Raw genomic sequence first — 17463 nt, forward strand, 5'->3', positions numbered from 1 at the left:
GCTGCCTTGTACGTATAAGAAGACCAGTGCACGTAAAAGCAGTTGCAATTGCGACTGATATCAGGAAAATCTTTAGGACTCCATGATGTGAGCCATTTCAAGCCATTTATAGAATACGTAGGAAGAATTAAAATGAGATTGTATGACGAAAGTAAACCACATTGTATATAGTTAGCAATTAAGTTATTACACTGAAGGGATATGTAGATTTATCGATATTTTCTGTGCCATTACCATGTTAAAAGAGGCACTACAGTGAATAAAAAGGGCAGGATGTCGAGGGTGAGAAAATTAGTGTATGTTTCTTTGTGTAGGTCGTAACTATGTGCACAGCAAGGTGGGCGTACAATTTAAAAGGTGTTTGGAGTTTAAGATGTGCTATCTGTCCATGAAAGAATAAAGTAAAAATGAGAAACGTGTGGTGCTGCAAAAATGTTGTAAAGATGTGTGAATAGGTAAGTTTGTTACCCAATTTATGTGGCACATATTAGCAGAGAACGTCAGCATTTTGAAAAAATTTTAGAACTGCCTCATGAAATGAGTGTCTATTTTTCATATTTAGCAATGGGATCACAAATAAGTGACTTGCTAGTAGCGGTTTGCGGCGACATGCAGGTGTGTCGTCCAAGTATGATTTGTCTCCATTCAGAGAAACAAGAGTTCACTAGGTGGCCTGCTCCATGTGGCTGCGTGAGAGTGCACCGTTATCTGTATAAGGAAGTGTCGTATTTATGCTGTTCAGAGAGGCGGAATAATTGTGTACCATATGAGCTCACCGAAATATTGTTTGAGTGTTTTAGCGACATGAAATGGTAGTGTAATAATGGCAAATAGACACATAAAAAATTAATAAAGGAAAGTAAGAAATGCTATATGTTCAAAGCACATGACATCGTAGGTAATAAATAAGGGCATGGCAGTTGTGTTGATGAGCAGTGATTTTATATAATGTACTAAAATCTTTACATTTGTAGGTACCACTAGTAAAATAAAATGTAATTTCTTAACATAAAAGGAAGAGTTAACGACAAATAAAGATAATAGCAGTAGCTCCGGAAAAAGGACAGCGACAGAGAAGGTATTACTGAGTAAAAACATGAAAGAAGGTATGTGACAGTGTGATTAAAGAAAGTATCAGTAATTTTGTACTAAAGTTGCTAAGTAGTTTATGATTGTTCACAGGAAGCAAGCCAAAGCATGAAACGAAGAAGAGGCTCGATGAATCATTCAGTTGTGTATGTTTGTGCAGACATACACTTTCTTGTTTACAGATGTTCACGACGACATCCACGACGAAACCAAGAGCCATTAGATGCGACGATCTTGTGATATGCAACGACGGTGTAGTACTTTGAGTAGGGTTGTTGTTAGACTAGTATAAATATCCTACTGGCCAGCAGTTTAACAATCAGTATTTGCAATTATTAACATTGGGATCTGGTGATGATCATAATTCAATCGTTATGTGTATGTTTTCATAGTTATACAGGTGCCGACAGATATTCAACAATTAAATTACATAGGTCAAAGAATATGTTCTTTCATAATTAATATTAACTTTGTACATGAAATTTTGATCAAGACAATAAGAGTAAATAAGTGAGCATCTTGGCTGATTGTACAACTCGAAGAAAAATAAATGTAAAGATAAATGACCTCAATGGTGAGCGCATCTTTAAAAAAAAAATCATAACAGAAACACGTCAATGATTTTGTGTTATGTATTTTACACTATTTGTGTAAATCGGAAACTTATTGTATGTATTAGTGGGTACAGGATTGAAAAGAAAAAAAAAACTTTTTCAAGACACACTGGAAGCAACAAAGTGATGTGTGGATGGAATGGGAAGCCAACGGCACAGCTGCAGAGAAAAGTGGAAGCAAGGGACGCCCTCCATAAGCCAAAGCCATGTCGCAGACGTGGGCAAACAGCAGGCCTATTAAAATGTGGCTACCTGTAGGCCTCAGGCGGCATAGGCGATGACTGAGCAGGTAGTGCGGCAATCTGCGGCAGACCTGCTGGGTCAGGTCAAGATGGGTGTTTAAATGCCACTAATGACTTGCCTCCAATGTTGTACTACACGATGGAAACGAGATAAACAAATTGCACTCATGATACAGTCAGTTAATCCTACAGTGCAACTGCTAATAGCTGTACGGAACTGTGAACTCCATTTGCTTTTCCTTCTGCTGTTCTCTGCCAGACAGAGACCGATAAACATTATAATCTGTAGCAGTCAGTCACCTGGCACTTACTTCTCAGAAATCTGAATCAAACACAATGACTAAAGTTCCATGTATAATGTCACCTAACGGATAACCTACCTGTCCACAATTACCAATATCCTTATCCAAAATACAGTATTTATATCACGAGAAAGAAACAACATGAAGAACGGAAGAGTAGGAACACAAACATTATAAAAATAAGAAGCACTAAAAACTGAAGACTAGATAACATTACACTTCCCTTACACAATGCAGAAGAATTTTAGGTGACCTATAAAGATCCTACCTGACCGTACCTCCCTCATACTGTGTGCAAATTAGATGGAAACTGGGCTGTTTCAGAATGTACACCCACTTGCCTTGCTGTATATTCCGAGGATCTTCCACATCATGGACTCTGTGAGAGACTTGTAACCTGACAGGATCAACAGTGGGCATAGGGTCTAAAGACAGACTTGCAAAGCCACCATGACCAATCTCGAACAGTTGTTGAACCAATCTACACTTCCTAAACTTCACAAAAAAACTGTAGCTTCCATTGCCGTACACAAATGAAGATGAAAGTGTGTTGTGAAATCCGAATCAGTGTCTGACTCTCGATAAGAAAGTCATACAATTTAATGAATACTGAACGGTTACTCCCACAAACTAACGATTTCCAATATCCTAGTACAAAATTGTTAATTAGGTGGGGGTACTGTAAGGTGGCTATGATTTCGCACCTAGAAGCATTCATCTACATACTTTGCCGTGATTTATAACTGGACTTAGGTATCATTTGATAGTTTGTACATACTGAGTATTTAAAGAAGACTGACATTATCACGTACACCTTGTAAATAGCTCTTAATGCTTATTGCATGAAAGGTGACGGAGTGTCTATTTCAAAACAGCATAATGAATGACTGCCTATAGTAGTAGAGGTTGGAATTCCAGTGGAAATGAAACGCCAGGCATAACTCAACCCCTGGGTTGGTCTTGCTTGACACAGGAAATGGCCAAGACGGATGGTCGGGGCATCTGAGTGCTGAAGCACACTACAGTGGCGGCCGGCCGGTTTGCAGTGGGGCTGGAAGGATAACTGGATAATACTTTGGAAACTCAGAAAATCTTGGACACAGCGGAGAGGAACGAGGAAGCATTACCTCGAAATCACGAACGCTGGTTTATTTCCGAGGATATTTACTCTGAGAAGCATACCATTGTACGTATTCCTAACTAAAGGGGGTAGGTATTTCTTCACAAACTTTCCGCGCTGGACGACAAAAGGCTGATATATGGTTGGTTGGCTTTCAGAAGAATCTGTAGAGAGGGGGATATTCCGTGGCATCGTGAATATGATTCGCTTTCTGCAGTTACGAGGGAGGAGAGCCGAGCTTTGCTCGGAAGCCAGCACTGGAGAGAACGACGTCTTCCGTTTTGAGTGCCCGTGTCTGACGGTCGCTCAATATCAGGTTTGTTGCTACAGACTAGATTTCTTGCCGGTAGGTTCGAGCAACATGCAAATATTATGGAGGTGCTTCGGAAACTGTAATGGGAATCGCTGGAGGAAAGGTGACGCTCTCTTCGAGGAATAATGTTGGGAAAACTTAGTGAGCCGGCATTTGAAGCTGATTCTACCGCCGCAACATACATTTCGCATAAGGACCACTACGATACGATACGAGGAATTAAGGATCGCATAGAGACTCGTTTCTTCCTCGCCCTGTTTACGAGGGGAACACGAAATGATATTACTAGTAGTGGTATAGGATTCTGTCCACTACGCACCGTTGGGTAGCGTGCAATGTACGTTGATGTAGACATAGATTTTGATAAAATTCCTCGTTTCCAGCATCCGTAAACGAACATCTTTATGGCGTTTATTTTTCAATCGGTGAAATGTCTTGTTTATGTCCTAGTGAAAGTTTGTTTAAGTGCTACTGGCAATTATGGGTGTAGATATATTTTTTGTGTTCAATAAATGCATTAAGAACTTAGGTAAAAAAAATTCAGGGCAAACCAGTTTACAAACAAAGCAGTTCATACTGCTGGAAGGAACCTATGTATCAGTTGTTCAGCGAGGAATTCACACGTGGATAGCCTCCTGATCATCCAAGTGTCTATGTCGACTGTAGTGGATTTGTTTCGTTGATGTGGGAACCTTTATCTGTTTTAATAAATAAAGTGGTGAAATGCAAGCAATGTCATGGTGTAGATGGCCTGGAAGTAGTTTAACAACAAAGTAGTGGGAACTTGCAAGCTCTGGATTCATCCTGACATTCGTCTTAGTTTTGTGATACTGTTGTAAATACACTCCTGGAAATTGAAATAAGAACACCGTGAATTCATTGTCCCAGGTAGGCGAAACTTTATTGACACATTCCTGGGGTCAGATACATCACATGATCACACTGACAGAACCACAGGCACATAGACACAGGCAACAGAGCATGCACAATGTCGGCACTAGTACAGTGTATATCCACCTTTCGCAGCAATGCAGGCTGCTATTCTCCCATGGAGACGATCGTAGAGATGCTGGATGTAGTCCTGTGGAACGGCTTGCCATGCCATTTCCACCTGGCGCCTCAGTTGGACCAGCGTTCGTGCTGGACGTGCAGACCGCGTGAGACGACGCTTCATCCAGTCCCAAACATGCTCAATGGGGGACAGATCCGGAGATCTTGCTGGCCAGGGTAGTTGACTTACACCTTCTAGAGCACGTTGGGTGGCACGGGATACATGCGGACGTGCATTGTCCTGTTGGAACAGCAAGTTCCCTTGCCGGTCTAGGAATGGTAGAACGATGGGTTCGATGACGGTTTGGATGTACCGTGCACTATTCAGTGTCCCCTCGACGATCACCAGTGGTGTACAGCCAGTGTAGGAGATCGCTCCCCACACCATGATGCCGGGTGTTGGCCCTGTGTGCCTCGATCGTATGCAGTCCTGATTGTGGCGCTCACCTGCACGGCGCCAAACACGCATACGACCATCGTTGGCACCAAGGCAGAAGCGACTCTCATCGCTGAAGACGACACGTCTCCACTCGTCCCTCCATTCACGCCTGTCGCGACACCACTGGAGGTGGGCTGCACGATGTTGGGGCGTGAGCGGAAGACGGCCTAACGGTGTGCGGGACCGTAGCCCAGCTTCATGGAGACGGTTGCTAATGGTCCTCGCCGATACCCCAGGAGCAACAGTGTCCCTAATTTGCTGGGAAGTGGCGGTGCGGTCCTCTACGGCACTGCGTAGGATCCTACGGTCTTGGCGTGCATCCGTGCGTCGCTGCGGTCCGGTCCCAGGTCGACGGGCACGTGCACCTTCCGCCGACCACTGGCGACAACATCGATGTACTGTGGAGACCTCACGCCCCACGTGTTGAGCAATTCGGCGGTACGTCCACCCGGCCTCCCGCATGCCCACTATACGCCGTCGCTCAAAGTCCGTCAACTGCACATACGGTTCACGTCCTCGCTGTCGCGGCATGCTACCAGTGTTAAAGACTGCGATGGAGCTCCGTATGCCACGGCAAACTGGCTGACACTGACGGCGGCGGTGCACAAATGCTGCGCAGCTAGCGCCATTCGACGGCCAACACCGCGGTTCCTGGTGTGTCCGCTGTGCCGTGCGTGTGATCATTGCTTGTACAGCCCTCTCGCAGTGTCCGGAGCAAGTATGGTGGGTCTGACACACCGGTGTCAATGTGTTCTTTTTTCCATTTCCAGGAGTGTATAAGGCAGAATGGGCAGACCGGCATTTGAGCCCCACCCCTTCCGAATAGAGGTTCAGTCTACTCGCCACTGACTACTCCTTCGCATATTTCAGCATAAGATGCCTGCTGAAGTCGTCGTAGATCGCATGTGTTGGGTATAAAAACTGCTGCACTCTCCTCTGAATTATAGTTTGCAGCCTTGTTCCCTTGAATGTGTTTTCATCCCTACAGTATACAGTATGATGATATAAATAACGAGGGGGCTCGGCTCACATTTGAACTGTGCAAGACACAACACAATGATTTTGGTCAAGTGCCAACAGTTAAATCTGTGAATGTTTTACAATTTCTTAAACTCCTCCAACTTTATTTCAAATGGTTCAAATGGCTCTGAGCACTATGGGACTTAACATCTTAGGTCATCAGTCCCCTAGAACGTAGAACTACTTAAATCTAACTAACCTAAGGACAACACACACATCCATGCCCAAGGCAGGATTCGAACCTGCGACCGTAGCAGTCCCGCGGCTCCGGACTGCAGCGCCCAGAACCGCACGGCCACCGCGGCCGGCCAACTTTATTTACCTAGAGAAACTTCATAATAGAACTTTACAATAGAACTTTATAATAGAACACTCAACGTAGAATCAACTGCTGCCTGTTATAGAACGGACGTAAAGTATTTACTTATGCCTGATTTTAATACTAAGGCTGAGGATACTTAATTTGCGTCACAAAGATTTGTTTATATCACGATAACTCATACAATGACTCTCACTAAATACGCGATACACACTCACCAGTCTCAGAATACTGGGACCTGTACCAAACAGAACCAACATTATGCCGAGCTAGTGTTTACAGATGCATACAGTCAGTTCCTCGAACATTTTTTCCGTCTGTTACGCACATCTCGGATCTATAGCGTATATACCAAAATCAGAAGCAACCGTTGATCAGTATTCTTTGTTATTAACAGACTAGAAAGTGAGAATGAATGTCTCCTTTGTTAGTTGGTTATGGACTGGGATTTTTTAAGAATCATTAAGCATGAAGCCGTATTTAAGGTAACTAAAATGTGCACGATCACCTCGTAGGCTTTAATTAACATTGTTATGCACCCCATCTCCGCCACAGTCCATGTGTTTCAGTGTATATAAAGGATGGCTTTGTTGGTTAGCAGTGTGTGTTTACTGAAATTTTTTTTTCTTTTTAGACATTTTGAGGAAGAAAAATAAATACTCATGCAAATACTTTTGTAGATACACCAACTAGGGGATGAAATGTGAGCCGCACTTTGATACTGAAGTAGCTAACCCACACGTAGTAAAGTAGGAAATTAAAATGAACATATTCGTGCACAAAAATCTTTATTAATCACTGCGTATACATTTACACAAAGAATATGGAAAAAATCCGGGTGCGAATGGGGGTACAATATATCAGCATTTACTGTAAATACTGTATTAGTGGACTGTGTCCATTTCATTCCTACTCACTGATTCAGAACATTTTTATTTAAAAATTATGGACACAACGATGAGTATATTACAATCGCATGATACATGATACGTGAACAGCTTGCAATCTCCGACGTTACAGTCATTTTCACACCCTTCCGACATGGCGAAGGAAGTGGACACACGCATTCTTTGACCATATTATGCTGAAGTGTTAGAATTCTTGACGTCGGAAGGGAAAAAAAAAGATTACTTTCGTTGCATACTACGCCCCAGTGGGAACTTATCAAGACATATAGAGATAAGTTTTTTTGTTTGCTGTTAGCGTTAAGCCGCGTTCACACTGACTTGTGAGTTCGAAACACGTTCTGCGACATTGTTCGCAGCTATTACTGGACTACAGTTGTTCGCAACCTGTTGACAACACAACACCTGTGTCCCACGGCTGTGTCACTACAGATTACAGGAACGTTGTTCGTGCCCTGCTACCACTAAATGATGCATGTTGTCTTTCCGTGTACCATTCCTTTACAAAATGGAGTGGACAACATGCAAAATTTACGAATGATGCAGATGGTCGCCTCTGGAATGTTCGAAGTCGTAGTTACCAAAATATTAAGCAGGAGGATGACTGAATGATTCCCTAAAAAAATTGCTGCGTTTCCTGGCAAAAGTAGCAGTGAAGTGAATAAAACAATGAAATCTCTCATTTCTGACTATCGCAGCAACAACAACCACAACAGGATTCGTTATCTGACTTGCTGACTTGGGAAAAGCAAGTTACTTGAGCTGCAGCCCTACGAAAGGGCGGTGACGAAAATATTATATATATATATATATATATATATATATATATATATATATATATATATATATATGAAAGGTGGAAAGAGTATATAGAGGGTCTATAGAAGGGCGATGTACTTGAGGACAATATTATGGAAATGGAAGATGATGTAGATGAAAATGAAATGGGAGATACGATACTGCGTAAAGAGTTTGACAGACCACTGAAAGACCTGAGTCGAAACAAGGCCCCGGGCGTAGACAACATTCCATTAGAACTACTGACAGCCTTGGGAGAGCCAGGCCTAACTAAACTCTACCATCTGGTGAGTAAAATATATGAGACAGGCGAAATACCCTCAGACTTCAAGAAGAATATAATAATTCCAATCCCAAAGAAAGCAGGTGTTGACAGATGCGAAAATTATCGAACTATCAGTTTAATAAGTCACGGCTGCAAAATACTAACGTGAATTCTTTACAGACGAATGGAAAAACTAGTAGAAACCGACCTCGGCGAAGCTCAGTTTGGATTCCGTAGAAATACTGGAACACGTGAGGTAATACTGACCCTACGACTTATCTCAGAAGCTAGATTAAGGAAAGGCAAACCTACGTTTCTAGAATTTGTAGACTTAGAGAAAGCTTTTGACATTGTTGACTGGAATACTCTCTTTCAAGCTCTGACGGTGGCTGGGGTAAAATACAGGAAGCGAAAGACTACTTACAATTTGTACAGAAACCAGATGGCAGTTATAAGAGTCGAGGGACACGAAAGGGAAGCAGTGGTTGGGAAGGGAGTGAGACAGGGTTGTAGCCTCTCCTCGATGTTATCCAATCTGTATATTGAGCAAGCAGTGAAGGAAACAAAAGAAAAATGTGGAGTAGGTATTAAAATCCATGGAGAAGAAATAAAAACTTTGAGGTTCGCCGATGACATTGTAATTCTGTCAGAGACAGAAACGGACTTGGAAGCTTGGAAGAGCAGTTGACCGGAATGGATAGTGTCTTGAAAGGAGGATATAAGATGAACATCAACAAAAGCAAAACGAGGATAATGGAATGTAGTCTAATTAAGTCGGGTGATGCTGAGGGAATTAGATTAGGAAATGAGACATTTAAAGTAGTAAACGAGTTTTGCTATTTGGGGAGCAAAATAACTGATGATGGTCGAAGTAAAGAGGATATAAAATGTAGACTGGCAATGGCAAGGAAAGCGTTTGTGAAGAAGAGAAATTTGTTGACATCGAGTATAGATTTAAGTGTCAGGAAGTCGTTTCTGAAAGTATTTGTATGAAGTGTAGCCATGTATGGAAGTGAAATGTGGACGATAAATAGTTTGGACAAGAAGAGAATAGAGGCTTTTGAGATGTGTTGCTACAGAATAATGCTGAAGATTACATGGGTAGATCACATAACTAATGAGGAGGTACTGAATAGGATTGTGCAGAAGAGAAGTTTGTGGCACAACTTGACTAGAAGAAGGGTTCGGTTTGTAGGACATGTTCTGAGGCATCAAGGGATCACCAATTTAGTATTGGAGGGCAGCGTGGAGAGTAAAAATCGTAGAGGGAGACCAAGAGATGAATAGACTAAGCAGATTCAGAAGGATGTAGGTTGCAGTAGGCACTGGGAGATGAAGGAGCTTGCACAGGATAGAGTAGCATGGAGAGCTGCATCTAAACAGTCTCAGGACTGAAAACCATCACCACAACAACAACAACAACATATATATATATATATATATATATATATATATATATATATATATATACAGGGTGAGGCAACTAAGTCATAACACCCCTTGTATCTCCCTAACTGTAATAGATACAAAGATGCCGTTTTGACAATGAACTGGAAGTACAGCGGCTACTTGAATACATCATATTTCATATTTGTGCTATTTTTTATTACAGAGATGTGGGGACATCTTTGGTTTTTTCAAATGGAATCCTATGTTAAATTTTATCGTAACATGACGAGCTTAAAAAGACGGTTTCAAATATGTTTATATCATAATATTTACGCGAATAGTTTTTTGAGACACATGTATGTTCTCGTATCGTATTCGTCCTTCGAAGCGGCGTTGTCCAATGCGGCCTTTCCTGTTAACCACTGAGGAACTTAAACAGGGAAGGTGTTGTTTTCCTGCTTCATGATAACGCCGCAAGGTGACGCACGAGATAGCTGGAGAGAAGGGTATAAATGCGCTTCTGGGATAATGAGACATCGCATTTCCATCACATTTTCTTGGAGCAGACATTTACACCAACGAAGAAAAGTTAGATATGCTTGTAGTGTACGGTGAAAGCAGAAGAAATGCTGTTAGAGCAATAAAGCCATATGGAGAGCTGTATCCTGATCGTGAGCGTCCTACGCGCCGGCTTCTTGCACGTATTTGCAAGAAACTACTTGAATCGGCATTATGGAACGCCATACAGAGGACAAGGCAGAAACTGCAACTGGCGAGTTACATGAAGAGGGCGTTCTAGCGTTGGCGCATAACTACCTTACTGCTTCGTCGCGACGTATCGCCCCGGAATGTGGTATAAGTCAGAGAAGTGTTCTACGCATATTGCACCGGCATAGATTTCACCCGTTTCACCTCTCATTACATCAAGCACTCTCCGGTGTGGATTTCGAACGGCGCCAGGAATTTTGCCGTTTTGTTCTGCAGCGCCTACAAGATGATCCAACGTTTTTTCAACGGGTGCTTTTTACTGATGAAGCAACTTCCACCAACCACGGTAACGTGAATTTGCATGATATGCATTACTGGTCAATAGAGAGCCGTTATTGGCTTCGACAGGTACAGCATAAGCAACCGCGAAGTGTTAACGTGTGGTGTGGCATCATCGGAAATGTCACTGTTGTGCCGTACGTCATTCCGGGTATACGAAATGGCAGTAACTATGCACAGTTCCTGCGATACGTTCTGCCCATTTTGCTGGAAGAGGTACCACTAACTACACGTCAGTGCATGTGGTTCCAACATAACGGCTGTCCTGCTCACTCTTCCCGTGTTGCTACAGAGCTGTTAAATGAAAATTTCACGGATTGTTGGATAGGGCGACGTGCTGAAGTGAAGTGGACAGCCCGGTCTCCTGATTTGAACCCTCTTGATAATTTTTTCTGTTGGGCGCAATCAAACATAAAGTGTATGCTCAAATACCAACTACGCCAGTGGATATGAAGCAACGTCTCATCGAAGCGTGCGCTGATATCTCACGTGACACCCTCGTAGTCTTTCACAAATCCTTCGAACGGCGACTACAAATGTGCACTGCAGCAGAGGGGAAGCATTTTGAGCACATGCTTCAGTAAAGTTTTGTATCAGGTACAGTATGTATTTTGCATATTTATGTATATTTGCTTCGTATTGTGATCAGTAGTAAATACTTTCAAATAAAAAACAGATACTTACGAAATAATTGTGACCAATAAGGGTCTCCTCATTTACATTTGCATTTCTGTTACTTATCATGTATTAACATCTTGTAGTATTTTAATACTGTATGTTGTCTACTATTTTGGTATCACAGTTGTCAAATAACTGAATAATATTTGCGCGATATCATCAGTTAATTTTAGCGCAAAATATCGCAGTGTGTAGTACTATTGTCGGGTAAATAGGCGTGTTTGTGTAAGGACGGACTCAGGATGTTTACCACGTACTCTACACAACAGGAAAGGGCGCATTGGACAACGCCGCTTCGAAGGACGAACACGATATGAGACTGTGTCTCAAAAACTATTCACCTAAATATTATGATATACACATATTTAAAACCGTCTTTTTAAGCCCATCATGTTACGATAAAATTTAACAAAGGATTCCATTTAAAAAAAAAACAAAGTTGGCCTTGTATCTCTGTAATAAAAAATAGCACAAACATGAAATGTGACGTATTCAAGTAGCCCCTGTCCCTGCAATTCACTGTCCAAACGGCATCTTTGTATCTATTACTGTTGGAGAATACAAGGGGTGTTATGACTTAGCTGCCTCACCCTGAATATATATGTGTGTGTGTGCGTGTGTGAGTGTGTGTGTGTGTATGACGACGCTTTCAGTAAAGTAGAGATGAATGTATGAAGAAGGCAGTAGTCAGTAGTAAACGTGGGATCGTCAACAGCTCATTCCCCTGCCACATTCATTGGAAGCGTGAATTACACTGAAGCTAAAGAAGTTTTCTTTATTGAAAATGAGAGTTTGGATTAATTTTAATGAGAAAATTAAAATAAGTATACCATCAATTAAATATACGTTTCAGCGTGCTTAATATAACTGAATTACGTGTACATAATCTTTCAGTTCTTCATCCAAAGCTTAAAAAACTTCAAGAACTTTTTGAGATATGGCTGGCTTTGAAATGTGGTATAAACTTGCAAAATTTTGATAGTAATCTCGTGTTTCCAAGAATCGAAGAGTAGCAGCTGTGGCAGTAATTTTTAAGTTGATTAAAAGATAGCTGGATAGCGATATCATCTTTCACAACGATAAAAGATAGTGACGCCAGAGATGATTATTAACGAACAATTCAGAGTGCACAAATTAATCAGTAGCTGTCTGTGTTGAGATCTGAAAGAGACGGGACGCATACGAAGATTTGTGTAAAGAATGTACGCACGCGAAGTATTATTAACCTTGTGATTGTATTATGTAAAGGCTGAGTTTTAAAAAGTTGTTTGAATATTTATTCACTATCCCACGAAACTACATCGTAAAAAATGCTTGGAAGATCGCGAGAACCTGCAGGGTCACCAGTAATAGTCGAGGAAACACCAACGTGCCACAGCAGCATTGAGGAGATATAAGAAGTCGTTTCAAGAAGGGATATAAGAATATTTTTTAATTTTCATATCTATGTATTCATAACGAAATCTATTGATTAATTTTTTCTTCATTAGCTACGGCAGCTGTTCGGATAGCCGAAACTCCTCCTTTATCGGATAATACATTCCGGAATAGTCACATAAAATCATTATCCCATTAAATAATATTTCCCTTATCATTTCTTTGAAACAGCGGGCCGTGTAATATTTATTAGAATTTCAAAATCGGACGGAGACATCGTAGTGATGTTAACGAAAAACAGAGCCATCATCCAAAGTTAGCTCACACAGCATCTCATTTCTGTCACGTCTTTTACGTTTTTGTCCACCAACGACAACGATGTCTTCTTCTTCGTTTGCTTATATCGTCGAGTATCACTAGCGCAGCACCACATATCGTTCATTGCTCCTCCTCGCTTGTCGTGGCGTTAGCTCTTGATCCGAATACACAATGTGAAATGTTTGCAGCCAGTTCAGTGAAGCAGACGATGCGAGTACTTATGTACACAGGTTCGTCGCCAGGCTAGGCCGGGACAAGAACAACGAACAATATTGCCAACATGTGGTGGAAAAATTTCAAACAGGGTTGCGAACAGTAATACGTTTTTTATCTCAATGCAAACACGACTTAACGTATTTAAACAAAAGTGCGATTGATACCACTGTTTTATTTCAACAGAAAATATTCTGAACATTTATAACTTTAAACATGAAAAAGCTGATATATTCCGTTCTCACTTCCGTTTACAGTAAACATCCATATTTCCTAAAAAAAAATTGCGGAGAACAGTGTTAGGCACAAAAAGAAAGTATAGCAGTAGCATTACAGATTAAAACTAAAAAAAAGATAGCACTTAACTCTTGGAGAAAACCTTCAACATGTAACCCCAAGTATGTAATGAACTTTATCGTTACCAGTGTCATTCCGCGTAGTAGAGAAGTCGTAATTTAAAGACCGTTTACGTCTGAGTTTGCCAAAGCCTCTGTTAGTTGTGTCAAGAAAAACTGTAAGCGAAAGACAGAGTATAGAATTTTAGGGAAAGAAATATCAAACACAAGATGAACTTGATACGGTGGATGTGGTGGCAACTACCACCGATGCGTGGATTGAAGGCAAAAGGTACTCTCATAAATCTCTCATATTTTCCGTTACATTATTTTTTATTTCATTTGTAGAGTGGAAGTCAACAAGGGGCTAAGTGCCAAACAACTGACTCCAAGTTATTTTGTTTTCTTTGTTTTGACAAACATACTTTAATGAAAAAACCTAAACAATATTTTATCTGTTCTCTACAGTAAGCCACACAACTACTGCAATTTTTTAAGTTCCCTTCCTATTATTAATGAAAATAAATGTTTTAATCAGAAAAACGCTAAACGTGCGAAATGCCATAATACAGGTATCGGCAAAAACGAGGTCAGTACCAATGAAAGAAATCTTAGGTATTTACCAGTTTTTTAACAATAAACGTTTTACAGATATATTTTACAGATACATTACCTGTGGTAAAATTATTTGAGTCTTTCTTTCAATTTCATACAGCAAAAAGCAATTTTCGTTGATTAACTGTTCGAAAAATGTTCTTTTAACTACTTCCAGATACGGCAGCATCTGTTGCAGATCCTTTTTTATTTTCAGCTGACAATCGTTTTCACATTGTTGCGTTGGTAGAACATAGTTCTTCGTTATGTCAGCGGCAATCTGTTTCTTCAAAATCTTGTAGGTGCTCCAGTCTTAAAGTTCGTTAAACGTTATTCTCGTCATGACGACACCAGGTGCCATTTCTTTCCACTTGAATACAACTACATTTGGAAATATTTATTGTTACAAAGCTTTGTGACACTTAGAAGCTTTAGCCCTAACTGTTAGGCACCACTCACGATATCTTTTGGGTCCTATATGTACTGCTACAAATAATCGTAACGCTTATCGCTTAGTCCGCTTTTCTGGTAGTTGGCAACGGCAGTTAGCTTGGTTTCTCGGGTCTAGCCCCCCCAAAAAAGTGAATGTTTAGTATTGAACTACAAATTACATAAACTTGAAGTCCTTCGAAAAATACTCGGTCCACTAAGAAATACAGAGATGTGGAAATTAAGAAGTAATGACTGCAACGCTACGGACGAGGCTACTGCTGTTTGTTTGATGTTTATGCAGAATGAATGGCAACAGGTTAACTAAAGAGATTTTTAAATATCTTTGGAATAAGAAGTCAACAACAGCAACCTGAATTCAAGAAGTTAGGAAAGATTTGGAGACACAATATAAGTGAAAAAGACGCAACAGAAAGAGAGATTTCTAAGGTGAAACTGTTAAAAATGGAAGGATTCCAAGGCAGGAGGGAGAAGAAGACAGGGTCAAAATGGTCTGAGGACAGAAAAAGGGATACTTAGTGAGAGGATTAAAGAATACTGGAGGATGAAGAACGAAAGAAAAAGGCATTGAAATTTGTGTGCAGTCCTTTGATGACTCAGATGGAAAAAAGAAAGAATTCAGTGTCTACACCCATGTGTCATATTACCTTAGCAATATTACACCCATTTTATAAAGTATGAAAGGAGCTGAAAAGTATGTAGAACATATTATACATGGCACAAAGGGGGCCGTAAAATGACGTTGGTTTTTTGTCGCTAGGTGGGAGCGCGACAGAGATATGAAGGTATTTTTTTTTTTTTTAATGGGATGCAGCAGTTTGGTACTTATTTCCTGATAGTGGCTATCGAGACGAATCCAATGATGTGTAAGATCTTTGAAGATCAACAAATGTCACATAGGTGGCATGACCATCCATTTACAGAAGGTGTTTGAAGTGATGAGCATTGGTATCAATGCAGTGCTGCAGTCTTCTTATCATGGATTGAATGGTATTCCTCATCACTACCGCACTTACCGAAGCACATGCTCTGACTCGCATATCTTAAGGTGTAGTTGGAATGTCTTTATAAACAATGTCTTTTACGAATCCCCACAAGAAAGAATTCAGAGGCGTCAAGTCTGATGAACGAGCCGGCCACGACACATCTCCTCCGCGTCCAATCCAACGATTTGGGAATTGTCTCTGCAACTCTTTTTCTAGCCATCAGCGAAAATTGTGTCGGACACCCATCCTGTTGATACCACATTCTGTTCCTTGTTCCTAAAGGTATGTCTTCCAATAACAGACCTAATGCTTCTTGCCGTATTGTGGTGTACTTCCTACCATTAAGATTTCCTTAGATGAAATAGGGGCCTATTATTCTGTCCTGCAGAATCACACACCATACATTCACCGACCACGGTTTTTGGTGTGCAACTTGTCGCAGCCAAAACTGATTTTCAGTTGCCCAATAACGCATGTCATGCAAATTAACATTTCCATGGTTCGTGAATGTAGCCTCGTCAGTAAATAAAATCAAATTAATAAATGTATCATCCCTCTGAATCTGAAGTTGAGCCTTGTCGGCAGAATTCAGTGTGACATATACAATCCGTACCAGTTAATTTTTGGTGGAGACTGATATGGTAAGGATGATATTTATGGCGATGCAGAACATAAACAACACTACCCTGGCTCATGCCAGATTCCCTTGCGATTTGACGGGAACTAACACAAGGATCTCGGACCACAGTGGCGAGAGTACCAATTTCCGTTTCCTCGTTAGTAACTTTCCTTTGCCGAATATATTTCCGATGCGTTAAAGATCCGGTTGTTCTCAAATTTTCATACACATATTTAAATGTACATCGTGTAGGGTGAGTGCGATGAGGATATCATTCAGCGTATAGGTCTCTAGCTCTCACTGAATTTCGTTGGCATTCTCCGTAAATGAGAAGCATATCGACTTGTTCCTCGAAGGAATACATCATTTACATTCGCTCGATTCGACGATACTAGTCTTACCGTTCCTATTAGTGTTGTATTGCGAAACCGTCGAATAGTGTTTACATGTCAATGGCATGTTAGCTGGATGCGCCGTAATAGGCGAATATTTACTATTTGCACGATATACGAGAGAGAATTGTCAGAGCATGTGTTTCGATAAGTGCCGAAGTGATAAGGAATATCACTCAATCCGTGATAAGAAGATTGCAGCACTGCATTGATACCAATGGTCATCACTTCGAACACCTTCTGTCAATGGACGTTCATGCCACCTTTGTGACCTCCGTTAACCTTCAAAGACCTTACTGTCACACATCATTGGATTCGTCTCGATAGCCGCTATCAGAAAATAAGTACCATACTATAGCATACCATTAAAAAAAAAACAAAGTTGACTTTCATATCTCTGACGCGACCCCACCTAGCAACAAAAAACCAACGTCATATTATGGCCCCCGTTCTCCCACGCAACATTTGTCCCACAAAATTTTCAGCTTCTCTCACACTTTCGGAGTAATTCTAGGTGGAAACAGTCAGTGACTCATCCTGTATAACCTGTTTCCACCCACCAAACAAATCAATGCATAAAAGACTAAAG

The sequence above is a fragment of the Schistocerca serialis genome, chromosome 8 (assembly GCF_023864345.2).
Source record: "Schistocerca serialis cubense isolate TAMUIC-IGC-003099 chromosome 8, iqSchSeri2.2, whole genome shotgun sequence".
Classification (NCBI taxonomy): domain Eukaryota; kingdom Metazoa; phylum Arthropoda; class Insecta; order Orthoptera; family Acrididae; genus Schistocerca; species Schistocerca serialis.